The sequence below is a fragment of the Coturnix japonica genome, chromosome 3, assembly GCF_001577835.2.
Source record: "Coturnix japonica isolate 7356 chromosome 3, Coturnix japonica 2.1, whole genome shotgun sequence".
In the NCBI taxonomy this organism is placed as follows: domain Eukaryota; kingdom Metazoa; phylum Chordata; class Aves; order Galliformes; family Phasianidae; genus Coturnix; species Coturnix japonica.
Window position 1 is genome coordinate 29,419,656 of NC_029518.1, and position 14,103 is coordinate 29,433,758.

General features: G+C 37.5%; 1 long non-coding RNA gene across 2 annotated transcripts in view; it reads left to right on the forward strand.

Moving 5' to 3' along the window:
• Positions 1-1,271: 1,271 nt before the first annotated feature.
• Positions 1,272-14,103, forward strand: part of LOC107311348 — a 35,106-nt gene continuing 22,274 nt past the window's right edge. The window contains exons 1-2 of one of the 2 annotated variants that reach the window (XR_001554001.2): positions 1,272-8,731; positions 11,530-11,590. This is a non-coding gene — a long non-coding RNA (uncharacterized LOC107311348). The remainder of the gene's footprint in view (positions 8,732-11,529; positions 11,591-14,103) is intronic. The other variant, XR_001554000.2, reaches the window with a different exon arrangement.

Genomic DNA, 14,103 nt, shown 5'->3' on the forward strand with positions numbered 1-14,103 from the left:
GAATCTCTTTCCTGTCTTGTGATCATTCAGGGATAGAAGAGAAAGACTTGCTATGGTCTGACCTGTGCCTTCAAAGCAGGAATGAATTCTGTCTTTTCATCATAAACATTTGCCTGAAGAGCTACAACAAGCAAATAGAAGAGTTACTTGAGCACAGAATTTGGACCATGACCACCTCTGAGTTAATTAAAAATTGTCTGTGTTCATTGGACAGAAAATCAGCAGAACTAGCTATCCAAATGTACAGATGAAAAAATCAAAATCTGAGAGAAAGAAAATAGTACACTTTTGCCGCAGTCCTGTGGGCGATATTCACATCAAAAATTCTGCTCACTTCATGGTCAGCTGTTCATTTGTTTCTGTGCTATACAACAGTCATATCAAATGTTTTAGGCTACATAGCCTTACTGCTGATTTTCAAGACTTCAAGATTTTCACTGCAGCTGCTTCTCCTTACTAGTATGGTCTAGTAATCACTTACTGCTGAGTGTGCTTCTGAGTAAGGGAACTCTCCAGTCCCGGTGTGCCTGAAGAGGAGGCCTGATGAGATCTTGATCCCCTTTTTCTCAGCATGTGTTTTAATTCTTTTGTGTGTCTTGGAGTGTTATTTGCCAGAGAAGTGAGTAGAAACTGCTTGGAGGACTGCACAGAGTCTCAGTATTTCTCCCAGGCCAGAATGGTAAGGACAGTCAGAGATGTGTTGTCCCAGATGCCTTTTCCTGAGCTGTAATTTACAATACTTCAATATGTTTTGAAATGCTGTAGAAAAACTTGATATTATTGTTAGCTTTAGCTTTGTGAGGAAATGTGCTCTGTCAAACTGTGATAGCACGATTGTAACTGCTCTATGTTTTAAACACTGTATCCAATCAACACACACATCCTCTGAATACCTGTTTCCTTCTATCTACAGTTTTATGTATGCTTGTAAGTAGCTGTGTAACAAAACAGATACCTTATTCTCCAAGTACTGTAAATTCTCCCCATTAGAGAAAGAAGAAATTTTTTTTTTTCATTTGTTGCTGTCTTTGTATTTTCCTAGCAACGTTGTTATAATCTAAACATTTTCCTTTCTTATCATTACTGGAAAATATTCATAAGTCCATTGTATAAACATGAGCATTTTATCTTTTTATTATTTTGTGGTTTAACTGGGAAAAACGGCATGTTTTTTTTTCTAAACACTTTGCTTCTTTACAATCCTATATGCAATGTTGTAGCTATTTGAAAGATATATTTTCTGATTCAAAATATTTGGAATATGATTTTCAAAAACATAAATTTATTTAAGTCTGCAGTCTCTGACATTTACAGGAGAGAAGATGTTGGACACCAGTAAATATTCCTGCCCTTGGACTCTCTTAGAGCTGTGGCACCACTACAGATAAGGCCTTTCTTTTTTTGTTTTCTTTTTTCTTTTTGTTCTTTTTTTTTCAGGCTACTTCACCTGAAACAGAATAGATGACCCAATAATATAATAATCAAATTCTATGTTCCTATTCATTGTTCTTAGTGATAAAGACTGTCTGGATGTTTTCAAATTCTATTGTGTTGGCTGCTTGCAATTCTGAACTCTGAGATTTTCTGCAGAAGTTGAATAATGTTATTTCAGCTCATGTGCCATTCAGGCAAATGTCAGTTACAACCTTACTACACCGCCTAGGCTACTTGCATACAGCCGATTAGAGATGATGCACTTAGGATTCACCCTAATGTGTGAGGGTGTTCCAGCTTTCACAAATGATATATCCAGGTTACATCCACAGCATCATTTTTACTAAGCTTCCATGTAGAACAGAAACAGCATGATACCTCCAAAATGGTACATCTACAGTAAATAATAGGATAAGGCATATGCTAATACTATGAGATAAACATGAATGCTCAGGATAGGAAGATGAAGCAAGTGTGGTCATTGCTATGATGAGGATACATGGAACACATAGAGGATATTGGAGTGCAAGTTCCTGTATGGTCTTGCTGTTTTGTAACCTGGATAACCTGAAACAGACCATAAATGGCAGTTTATTGAACAACTGATAACTTTGCAGTTAATCCCATGATCAAGCATAATTTTAGAGTCCAGCTCAGCAAAGTAGAGGTAGGAGGTAGAGGGCAATATTGTATTAGATTCTAATAACATGGGAAGTCTTTCGGTAGAATAAGGAAAAACAGTGAAGTCACTGACCACAGGTTGCAGGTAGGAAAACTAAATAGAAAGAAAAACAATTTTGACAAAATGAAGGCCAGCTTTAAACCAGGTCGCCAGAGAGGTCATAGACTCTCCTTTCATGGGAGTTCTCATATTCAGCTAGGCAAAGCCTAAGTGATCTTGTCTTTTGCTGGCTTAGAAGTCTTGCTATAGAAGTCAAGTAGACGAGCTTCAGAGCTCTCTTTTTTTTGAAATGGACATGCAAAAGATGCCGTAAGTCTATCTAATGTAAAATATTATAAAGTATTAATTTGCTGTTAATCTGTAATTCATCTTCATGGACAGCTAATGGAAAACAGATATGTAATTAATATTAAACACCCTCAAAACTTTTGACTCTGGAAGAATCCTTTTGCTGAAAAATGTCTAACTGGAACATACAACACATATTTTATTTCAAATGTAGTTGAAACATAGCTCTTATTGCTCTATGTTTCCAGTTTACTGAAAATATTCCATAGCATATGGCCCATCTTTTCTTTCCCTACATCTGTAATTTATTGAAGAATCTGAGGCATTCGGAAAAGAGATAGAAAGCATCATGTCACCTTTCCTTTTGAACAGCTTTGAATTACTTTCCTGTAATCATTACCGCAGATTAATGCCATCAAAGAGCAGTTCTGCAGCAGATAAAATGAACAGCTTCTGATAAATTTATCATTATAGCAAATCACACCGAGCAGGATTTCTTCCCTCAGCTTGCAGAATGTACAGATGATTTTTTTTTCCCTTTAAATTTTAAAGGACTCCATAGCTGGGAAGGACAACCTGAATGTCAGTATGAAAGTCCTGAAAACATGCTATGCTAGCCATGTGGGAGAAAAAAATAACAAAATACATTTGCCTAAAATTTGGACATTTGTACTGTATCACTGTGGTGAAGCAGATCTAATTATAAGTTTAAAAATCTTTAGAGAAAATGTTAATACCTAAAATACGATCTGGGAGAGAATAGCATTAAGAAATTCTGAATCTTCTTTTGGTTTTGCTTTGTTTTATCCTAAGTCATTGTCATTTGAATTAGGTAGGATTTATCAGGTTTATGGGTTGCATGCTGAAAAAAACAGACAAAGTAAGGGTCATCAGGTTTCTCTGCAGACCAAAATCTGCTGTGCGTGCTCATCTGTCTTCTATCTCTCAGTCATTTCTCTGGCTATTAAACATTAATGACTATTGAGTGACTCAGAAGAAGGGCAGGGGGCACTTCTGGAAGAAGTTCAAGTACTCTGCTGATGAGAGCAGTACTAGCACCTTAATAGTGTAGAAGAAGATATACCAAGTTGCATATTCAGTCATATTTCTTCTTTTATACAGAAATGGAAAAAGGAATACTAAATTAAAAAAATAAAAAGAGTGATCATTTAGACCTGAGGCAAACACGTGGTGTAATCTTTGGTGTTGCACTATTGAATGCTATGAAACTGGCATGTAGCACTGTAAAGACAAAATAAAGGTATTATGGGACTGAAATTTGAACTGAAAGAGAACACCTGAAATAGCTCTTGTGTTTGCCTCTGTGCAGCCTCATATGATGTATTTGTTGATGACAGCGGAGAAGTGGACCTGAACCTAGAGGGGCCTCTTGCAGCCCATGCTTCATCTTTCCCACCAGAAACACAGTGCAGTTCCCCCACCTACCTTCCTGCTGTGCCCCATTCTCTTAATAAGCACTTTTTTTCCTGATATGATAGACAAGTTCGTTTCCCACAAAAGTGTTTATTATGTGGTTAGCAAGTGATAAAATGATTATAACAATATGTGCAAAGTCTTATGCTAAGTTGCTGTATGGTAACATTAAAGAGGCAGTCATTAAGCAACATTAAATACTTTGTTACAGTATTATAGTTTTACATTTTCATTCCAAGCTTCATGTTTGAATCCATTCCAGTGTAAATAAGAATAATTTTATCTGAGTTTGTCATCATTTTAGTTTTATCCATGTTTATGGTTTAATTGAATTGGACAATTCTGTCAAAAATATCTCAGCCATTTTTGATCTATCCTCAAACATAGTTAATCAAAGCATGCTTCACTGGCTTCACAGAAATAATCAAATAACTGCAATTTTTGTGATTAGACCACTCAAATTCCTTTCATAGTTGTCAGGTATATTGTCTTCAAAGAGTGTATGTCTTTTTTATGTGTTAGAAGACAGTTGAGTTTCAAGGAGCTGAAAGAGGAAAATATTTCAAAGGCAATCTTGTAGCATTATTTCTTGTATCTTCAGGAGAGGCTCTGGGAAACAATGGGACAGAAGTGTCTTTGTTTTATAAGACTGAGTTTTAAATCCTGACTGTAGCACTGAATCTGTGTACAACCAGGAACAAATTATTTTACACTTCAGTCTTCGTTTCACCTTTAAAATGAGGGTAATAGTATTTACAACCCTTTCCTGTCTGTTTCACAGCAATCCTGGGGTTGTTAATGAAAAAATATATAGTAAGACACTGTACTCTGAACAACTAAGGCTACAACTAAGGCTTCATAACAGTGTTATAATAATATTTCTGAAAGAAAGCACACCAGTTCCCGTAACAATGTACACTTTTCCAAAGACCTTAATTTGTTATTAACTCAGTTTCTATACATGGACACCCTAAAAACATGGGAGTAGGTAGATGAAAGCAAACAGGGACTTTTCAGGTACAAGAGTGGTTCCAGCTTGTCTCTCTTTCTCAGATCAGGGAGATCACACCAAATTTTGAAATTTTGCTTTCCAACTTTTTTGTGTTTGTCCATTTCTCAGCAATGCAAGGCAAAAGAAATTTGGTGAGCAAAAAATGGCTTCTGCAATTATTCTGATTCCATTAGTTTTCATCATTACCTGCTTCCTAGCTAACCCTACACATACGCACATTTACGTTACTGTCTGTACCAAGCTTCAGTATTGCTGGTGGCTTCTGCTTCGCTGCCATGTCCCTCTGCTTTTTATTTTGTTCCCATTTCAAGTTTGTGTCCTTGAAGATTTCTTCTTTCACTAATTGAGTCCTTGACATTCTGGAAGATAAACAGGTCTTAGGCACGCTGTTATCAATATCAGATTTGCTTCAAATATTTTGGGAAGTTCTGGGAGTAGAATTTGAAAACAGCATTTACAGTTTTGGAGATCTGGTATCCAGTGAATGAGGGAACTAATTTTTGTCCAGATGGTGAAATGAATTCTTTTTCAAGATTTCATCTTCCTCTTATGCACTTCTCTCACTCATAGTGTCCCTTATGACATTAATACCAAGTCACTCTCTGTGACATGACCTGATCTGCTGTGGTATCTTTTCTTCACTCCCTTTCTCTCTTATTAACACTTTTGTTCATGACCCTTGTTAAATACACAATCAAGGTGAGAAAAACTGAAAACACATAATAGTTTTCTATTAGAGGGAGTATGAAGTACACACCAACTAGGAAGGATCTAAACTGACATTTGGAACAGGTTATTGCATAAAAAGATCTTCCTTTAAAAGTTTTATAAATATTTTTTTCTCTATGAGGGACACCACCAGGTGAACCTGGTTTACATGTTTTGTTTGTACCAGTCTTTTTTTAATAACTCATGAAAACTGCAGCAGTGTGTCTGCAATGAAAAATATAACTTCTGTGATTATATAGTGTGCTAAACATGACACATTTAGTCCATGGCAAATAAGTGCAAATGGAAGGAAGAATGTGAAGGGAAAACTTAAGTGTGTTGCTTCATACAGTAGACAGTGGTGTGATGTAGGGAGAGTATGAAGAGGTAACAAGTACCTTATAATTCTCTCTGTGGATAGGAATAAACTAATGCTGAACAATCTTTACCATATAAGGCTTCTTGAAGAAATTAATGAGTCACAGATTGCTGGAAGTTTCCCTGTTGCAAGCTGTTTGAGCATCTGCTTCTAAATTTCAGAACAAGACAGATGTCATATTTTATAAAAGTCCTCAGAATATATATATATATTAGTCATTTCCAGAAGCTTCAATTTCACGTGTGGGAGCAACTAGTTTTAAGACTGATTTGTGAGAAGTCTTGCTTGTTTTCACACTGTTATTTAGCTACAGACTTAATGATGGGCTGTGTTCAACAAAGCATAATGCGAGAGTGTACTTTTTGCAGGTTCAATACAAATTATAAAAAAATAGTGCAACTGTTCCTCCTCCATCCACCCACAGGTCACTGACAAGCTATCTCAAAATCAGGCTGAGGCTCAGATGAGTTTTGTGGTCATTTGTCATCAGGGTAACAGAATATTTGCTTCATATCTCATTTATAGAGGAGTTTTACTTCTTTCCACATCTGTCTCAGGCAGAAGGTAGAAATACTTCAATTTTCTGTTCTTAAGGGAGACTGTGAAAGGAACTCTTAGTTATTTTCTGCTGAATTGTTCTCCACAGAACTAAGGCTGAATGATTTGCAGGGAAGCACTTGTTCAGGGGCCATTCCCTGGTGTCTTCTACCCTCACCCTGCCACTGAAAGTTTGCCCAGCCTCACACTAGAAGAAAGGAAGACACTGCTTAAAGCAATTTTATTCGTACCAGCTTTTTAGAGAACTGCTATTGGAAACAGCAATATGAAGCAATGAAATTAGCTCTCTGGTAACATGCCTCTGAATGGTTTCAGACCAATTATGTGATCAGGTTTGAATACCTGTGGACAAACCGCAGGGTGATTTTGATGTCTGAGGGAAGTGAATGTGAAAGGTGATCCACCAGGTCCCCTGATACAAGGAAGCCACTGACTTCAGTGGAGTTGTGCTAATTTACTTGGGGATCTAGTCTGTGTTTCACCATGCTCACAATACATTGATGTACTATTTTGCCTCTGTGTCTTTGATTCTTGTTCTTTTCTCAGTCAAGATTTGCCCTTAAGATTGCCGTTTAAATATACGGTTTAATACTAGCAACAAGCTCTGTTCTCTGATTGCTCCTTTTCTGTGACCTTACAAACACCCATAGTCATGCTGTTTATTTCACCATGTGTTACTGTTTGATGCAGGCCAGTGTCTCCCAGGAGCCAGGCCTGGCAGCCAGTGCCAGTGTCCCACTGGTCCACAGGGGCAGGCAGCTGGGGGCACAAGGGCAGCCCCAGACAGAGGCATTGGAAATGTCCCTGGGGATGAGCTCAGTTGGGACTAAGATGTAGACCTGAAGGTAGGTCCAGCTCAGGAGGGCCCATGGCTGGGCAGGGCAGGGTTGCAGGTAGCTCTGTCAAAAATAGACAGACTGTGGTGACAGATAGGCACCAGGCCAAGGGAAATACATTTTTGGTAGACATTGCCAGGACAATGCCACCAAGGCAGAGCAGAGCACTGACCCCAGCCCCATTCACATTCCACATGGAGAACTTGCTCTAAGGGCAGCCAACAAGGTGTTGGGGTCCTGTGTGGGCAATCCTGGCGTGAAATCTGCTCTTTGCTCCCAGATACCCAGTATAACTGATGCAGCATTGTTTCCCCAGCAAGAACCAGTATTTGGCCAGTCAGCCATGAAGTTTCTACTCCTGTGTTTACAGATTTGCTTCGTAGAAGTGCTGAAGTCACAGGAATGCTTGCTGTGAACAGTCTGTGTGGACTGATGTGACTAATGCCACGAGCTGTACTTGTGGTTAAGTTAGAAAACATTCATTTTATTATTAACACAAAATAGTTGCTGCGCTGTTAAGAATGCTTATGTAGGAATTATTTGGACCCTAACAAAGGATTTACCTCCCGCTATTATGAATCAGTCCTCCGAGCTGTAAGCAGAAATAATGCCATGTCATTTAGGTAATTAATTATCAGTCTTTAATTATGAATAACAAATAGCTACTGTGACTGCTTTAAGAACAAATCCCAGCATAAAATTTGTCTTCACAATATATTTGTCAAAAAATAAGAAATAATGAGTATGAAGCAAACTGATTATGCAAGATTGGTAAGTAAAAAGGTTGCTTAATGAATGTCATTTGTTTTTATACGATGAAAAATGTGAACTGTAATTCACCCTGATATGTGTTAGAATTTCCATGGGCCCATGCCACTGAAAAATTATGATTCTTCATTCACCATAAAGTTAAGCACAGATGAAAGCTTTGACAGGCTTGGAAAACAACTAACATTGGGTCACCACATCAAAAAACTAATAAGTGAACAAGACACAAACCAGTAGTTATTACAGTGATTAGTTCTGGTGATGTGGAGGAAAAGAAGTAAAAAGGAAATAATTCAAAGAATATTTATTTATTAACAATTTCCCCTCTGCAGTCTAATATTTTGTTTTGTTTCCCCTCCATCTCCTCCTTTCTTTTTCTATTTATTTATTTATTTATTTATTATTATTTTTCTTGTCTGGATGTAAGAAAAATTTATGTTCCAGCCTGAACTGATGATTGAGCACCTGGTGAAGATGGTGGCTGGCCCAGGAAGCACAGTGCAAGCAATTCACCTGTGCTTCCCACATGACCAGAAGTTCATTTAAAGGCTAGCCAAGGGAGAGTATTTTCTGGATGAAGGCTACTTCTGGAGAAGGCGTGTTCTTTAGCTGGAGACCCTATTGCTTGTTGGGTGAGTTAATGTTTTCGTATATGTGATTACTGATATTCCTGATGATGCTTTACCTGGTGTTGCAAAGACTTTTTCAGAAGGAATTTCACTGCTTCCAAGGGCCAACAATGGATTATAAAGTTTTTCACATCATTGCAAATATACTGAGTAGCTGAATTATTGGTGTGTGTATGATTGGTTTGGTGTGTGTTTGAGGATTCCCAGTGTACAACCCAGTCTGCACACAGTAAATTTGGGGTTGTAGTGTGTGTTGGACTTTGTTGGTACTTCCATCACAGAGCTATCATAGGCACCAGAATACAGGATCTTGCCAGAGGGCTCAGGCTGTTCTGCCTCATCACTGGCAGTGACCGGTCTGGGTTAACATGATCTCCATGAAGGAAATACAGCCTACCTATGGCTAAAATAACTTAGAAGCCATAATGACTGCTAATGTGAGTTTGACAGTTTAAATTATCACATTTAACTTACAGATCTATCTTCTATCTTAGAATCTGCATCTGTTTTGTAAAGGTGAAGAATCAAGGCATGGGAAGTCTGAACTGCACTTCAAATTCCTGTTTTTAAAAGTTATCAGATATTCTTTTATTCTTATATCATGATTAAGTTTTTCTTCTATTTTTCACTAATATTTTGTATCCTGAGTCTGTTCTTTATTTGAATTACTTCTACACTCTTCGTTGCCTTCGTTATGTCCACAAATGATGCAAAAAGCTACACCACTTCAGAAGAAAAAAAAAATAAATGCATGAGTATTCAGTAGTAATCATATGAATAATTTCTCCTAATCCTGGTTATCCTAACTTGGCAGACAAAAAATTACAAGTCTCTGTCTATTATTGTCTCTCACAATCTGGAAAATACTGGGAAGGAAATAGACGTTGTCTCTTGCTGTTGAAGACTGCAGACATTTTTCTATAACACAGGGACTTGGGTAATAGCTTTATAGTTAAAGAGAGCAAGTGTACAATATTAATAACATATTTGTCCAACCAAAATTAATTATTAGGAAACTATGGTTGCTTTATAATTAGAGTTATAGTACAGTTTGGGTTGGAAGGGCCCTTAAAGACCACCTAGTTCCAAATCCTATGCCATGGGCAGGGACACTGTCCTCTAGGTAAATTTACACCAAGGCCCATCTAACCTGGTCTTGAACGCTTCCAGGGGTGGGATATCCACTAATTGTTTGGGCATCCTGTGCCAGTTCCTCACTGTTCACTGAAAAAAAGTTTCTTTACGCTACAACTCCACCTAGGGCTCACACAAAAAGGAGCTAGAACTAACAGATTTTGGCAGCCCTAACATTATTTTGGAAGCAGCTTTCCAGCCCCACTTGCACAGCCTCTGTATTTTCTCTCTTTCTGAATACTAACCCTAGGCAGTGCCTGGGTCCAACAGCCACCCCACATAGGGCTCCCTGGAAAATGGTGAGGACTGAAAGGTGTTGACAGCCCTTTTGTAGCCCTACTCACCCTGGGGCTCTGTACTTTCATGATTGATATGGGCTGTACAGTGCAATTTGAAGTTCCCCATTTATTTATTTTGTGTGTGTTATGTGGATCTTGAATTTTGGAGTCTGAAGTACCTAGAACAGGAAAATACCTGATTGAGTAGGGTTCACTGTGGTTAAGTAACGTTGAAATTTGTGATGCTGAAAAACAGAAGGAGAGGAAAGTGGTACTATAAAAACTGGTTGTTTTTTTTTTTGTTTTGTTTTGGTTTTGGTTTTTTTTTCTGTGAGACTTGTGCATGTTCACACAGTCCTACAATCACTTCAAGCACCTTCATGAAAATTTATATTTCAAGCCTACATTAGTCTTGGATGTAGTTCTTCGTGTTCCTCTTCAAGGAGACTATATTGCTATAAGTTTTGTTTTTGAATATGTGCTTCTTAAATGAAAACTGAAACTTTCAGAAGGAAAATGTAATTATTTGAAGGTGAAGGCATAGGCTATAGGCTTACATAAAAACAAACAAACAAAAAAAACCCACAACAAATATTAGGAACATGAACTTTAATCATGGTGAATAATGACCCTGTCTTACACCATCTTTTTCCTGTAATGCTGTTAATGTTCAAACAATCTTTGTTCACAGAAAAGTAGCTATTACCATGTACCACTACACTGACTGTTGACCACCTGGCTTCCTGGCCTCTGTATGAACAAGACAGCTTAGCCAAGAACAGTATAACTTTAGCCAAAGTCACAAAATTAACTAGTAAAATAATAAAGTTTGCCAAACTTGGTAGAATAGTATAGTCCTAATTTTTGATCTGGCTCTGCCAGTCAGGATTTTTTCCCACTCGCTTCTAATCAGTTTAAATTGTGGGTGATTTGTATCCCCCATAAAAACTAATTGCATGTTATTATAACTAGGTAAGTCTAGGTGAAAGCATCATGAAACTATTCTTTAGGCACTGCTAATTTAAAGAGATGAAGTCATCTGTGTTTCTCAAAATGGCACCCCAAATGATATAAACCTACCCTAAATGTAAATGTCTTTGGTGTGCTTCCTTATTATTTCTTTTAGTCTGATTTTGTTTGAAAACTCCTTGTTATTTCATGTTTTTGTGGATTGTAGGCCAGGTGTAGATTTATAAAGCAGGTTTTAAATATATAAAAAAATGAATCCTAGTTGGGCATGCTCAGGATTTCTTTTTATTTTCTCTTGACTATTTATCCTGTGTCCTTACTGAGTTTTCAGGAGATACAACAGGAAGGCGCTTCAGAAAGAAGATGGCATCATACAAAGCCACATTTTCTTCATGCTGGCATCTTTGTTCTTCCTTTCAGAGTTGTGTGCTCTAGAGAGATTGAGGAAATGGATCATTGAGGATTGAGCTACTCTACAGATGTAAGTTAACATCCACTTTTTATTAATATAAGGTGGTAGAAAATGACCTTTTTCAGTTAGTTTTCATGAGAACTTGCTTGTTTTACTATTCTTTTTAAGAACTATTACAGCTATTAGTCATATTAAGAGGAAACTGCCTTTTGGAGTCTTTGCTTAGTCAATGCTATCTACAGTGCTGTATACTCTTCAGTGATGTTACATTCATGACTCTTTTTGTGACGTTGCTCCTTGTATAAGCTGTTATTTCGTTAAAAGGTTACTGCCCATTCTGTTTCAGAAGCGAAGGCTGCAAGCTATTAAATGTGTACATATGAAATTGTTCCTGCAACTCAGGAGTTTCAAAACAAAACAGCAAAAGTACAAATTTGTTGGAATACATATTGTGGTTAGACTTGTTAAAGCAGTGTGCTGTCACTGACAGGGTTGGCAGGGTGCATATGAAGTCCTGAGGCAACAGTTATGCTGTGGTTGGTGTGAGAGATCAGGGAAATCTGGCTTGTTTAGCGCTCTTGTTTGCCATCACTTAAGTAGAGCTGAGTAGGTTAAGTAAAAAGAGTGAAATATGATATTTGAAAGTTCTTTGACGTATAACAGCAAGAAGTTTATTGGAAGTATCTCCCTTTTTTATCATCACTTTTTTTTTTTTTGGTACTTTTTTTTTGGTAGTAATTTACATGAAATACAGTTATTTCTTGAGACTCCTTTTGTTTCAATAAGAATTCAAATTTATAGTACTTTCAGCAAAGTCCGCCTAATTCTATTCCCTCTTGTCATAGCACTATCTGCTCGCATATGAAGGTAGTCTCCCCCCGTTCATAAACTCCCTTTAACTACTGTGAGGCTTTAGTGAGATTTCCACTTCTTCCAAGCTGAGCAAGCTCAGCTCCCTCTGCCTTTCTGCACTGGAGAGGTGCTTCAGGCTTCCAGTTGACTTCACTGCCATCCTCTGAACCAACTCCAACAGCTCCACGTGTTGTTTTTTTTTGTTTTTTTTTTTTTCTTTTTGAGGGTGGGGGAACTGAGGCCTTGATGCCATACTCCAGATGGGGCATCACAAGGGCAGAACAGAAGGGGATAATTACCTCCCACACCCTCCTGGCCAACCCTCTTTTGAGGCAGTCAGGGATACTGTTGGCTTTCCAGGCTGTGAGTATGCAATACAAGTATGCTGGAATCAAGCTATCCATCCACTAAAATCCCTCTAAGTGTAACATTGTTTAATAGAGATAATTCTCAGCTACAGTATGCTTTTTCAACATAGTCAACAGCATTAACCATATATTTCACTAGCAATGAACAAGAGTGTGCAAGCCATTTTTTTCCTGCATGGAGGAGTTCAGTGACACTCTTCTGCTTTATTTGCATTTCCATGTCAAATGCTGGTATGTCAGATGCCATTTTGTCTGACTGCCTCTCTGCTGACTTCTGTCACGTGACAACAAAATGTAATGGAATATTGGTGTGAATGTTTGGCCTCTATTGCCACACTGCCAACATCCACATCTGACTTCATGGTCCAACTTAATAAAATAGGAAGCACTACTTTCAAAGCAGCCCTTGTACGTATGATATATTTATGCACAAAGGTTATCTACAGAGAGACAGAAAAAAATACAATATGATTTCAAAATTTTCATGTTCTGAATCTTTCTATAGCTCTTGCCTAATGAGATATTGTAAGTAACTTGGAGACTTCTGATTTGTTTGTCAGTCCTATAGTTTTCATCCTGCATCTTTTCTGGTTCATAGGATAAGATTGTTTGTGTATATTTGGGACTGTTTTCATGTACAATCTTTTATTGCCTTATTTTCTTCTTCACTTGCTATTTCCTTACATTCTACTAAGAACCTTTTACCTGGCCTTTTTCTTTTCATAATGGGATTGTTGTTAACATACCCTGCAGCAGAAAATTTGAAACGATGCATGAAGTCAATTGGATTTTGAATACTGCACTGTTTATTATCTATTTCCAACATACAAAGATACTTTACAATATAATGACTTTTCTCTGAAGCTGTGTTGGATCTCTGGGCGTTTGTACAGGACAAAAGCAGAGCTGTGGCTATTCATCTAAGCATCGAGTCTCAAAAGACACTTTTCCTAAGTGTTTGAATTCATACATTTGAATTTGTAATTCAAATGTTTACAAAAAAGGGAAAATAAAAGCACATGAGACTGAATCATTTAATCCCTGCAAAATATCTTGTAGAATCTCAATGGGGACCACCTGAGATAGAAACGTGGAAGTATTAAAATCTTCCTTTTAAAACTGGTTAAATTTGAGACCACGATAGAGTCACTCAGTTCCATCCAAATGCATAGATAAACCCAGAAAGTTAGAGTACTCTGATCAGCTTGAAAAGGTAGATCAATCTGAACATGATTCATAAAGCTAGGAAGATTTGGTCTGAGTAAACTTGTTTGTGTAGATTTAACTATAGCTAAATATGCATACAAATGCTGCTGAGAGAACCTGACCTCTTATACCATTTGAAGGTCAGGCTTTGTGTTT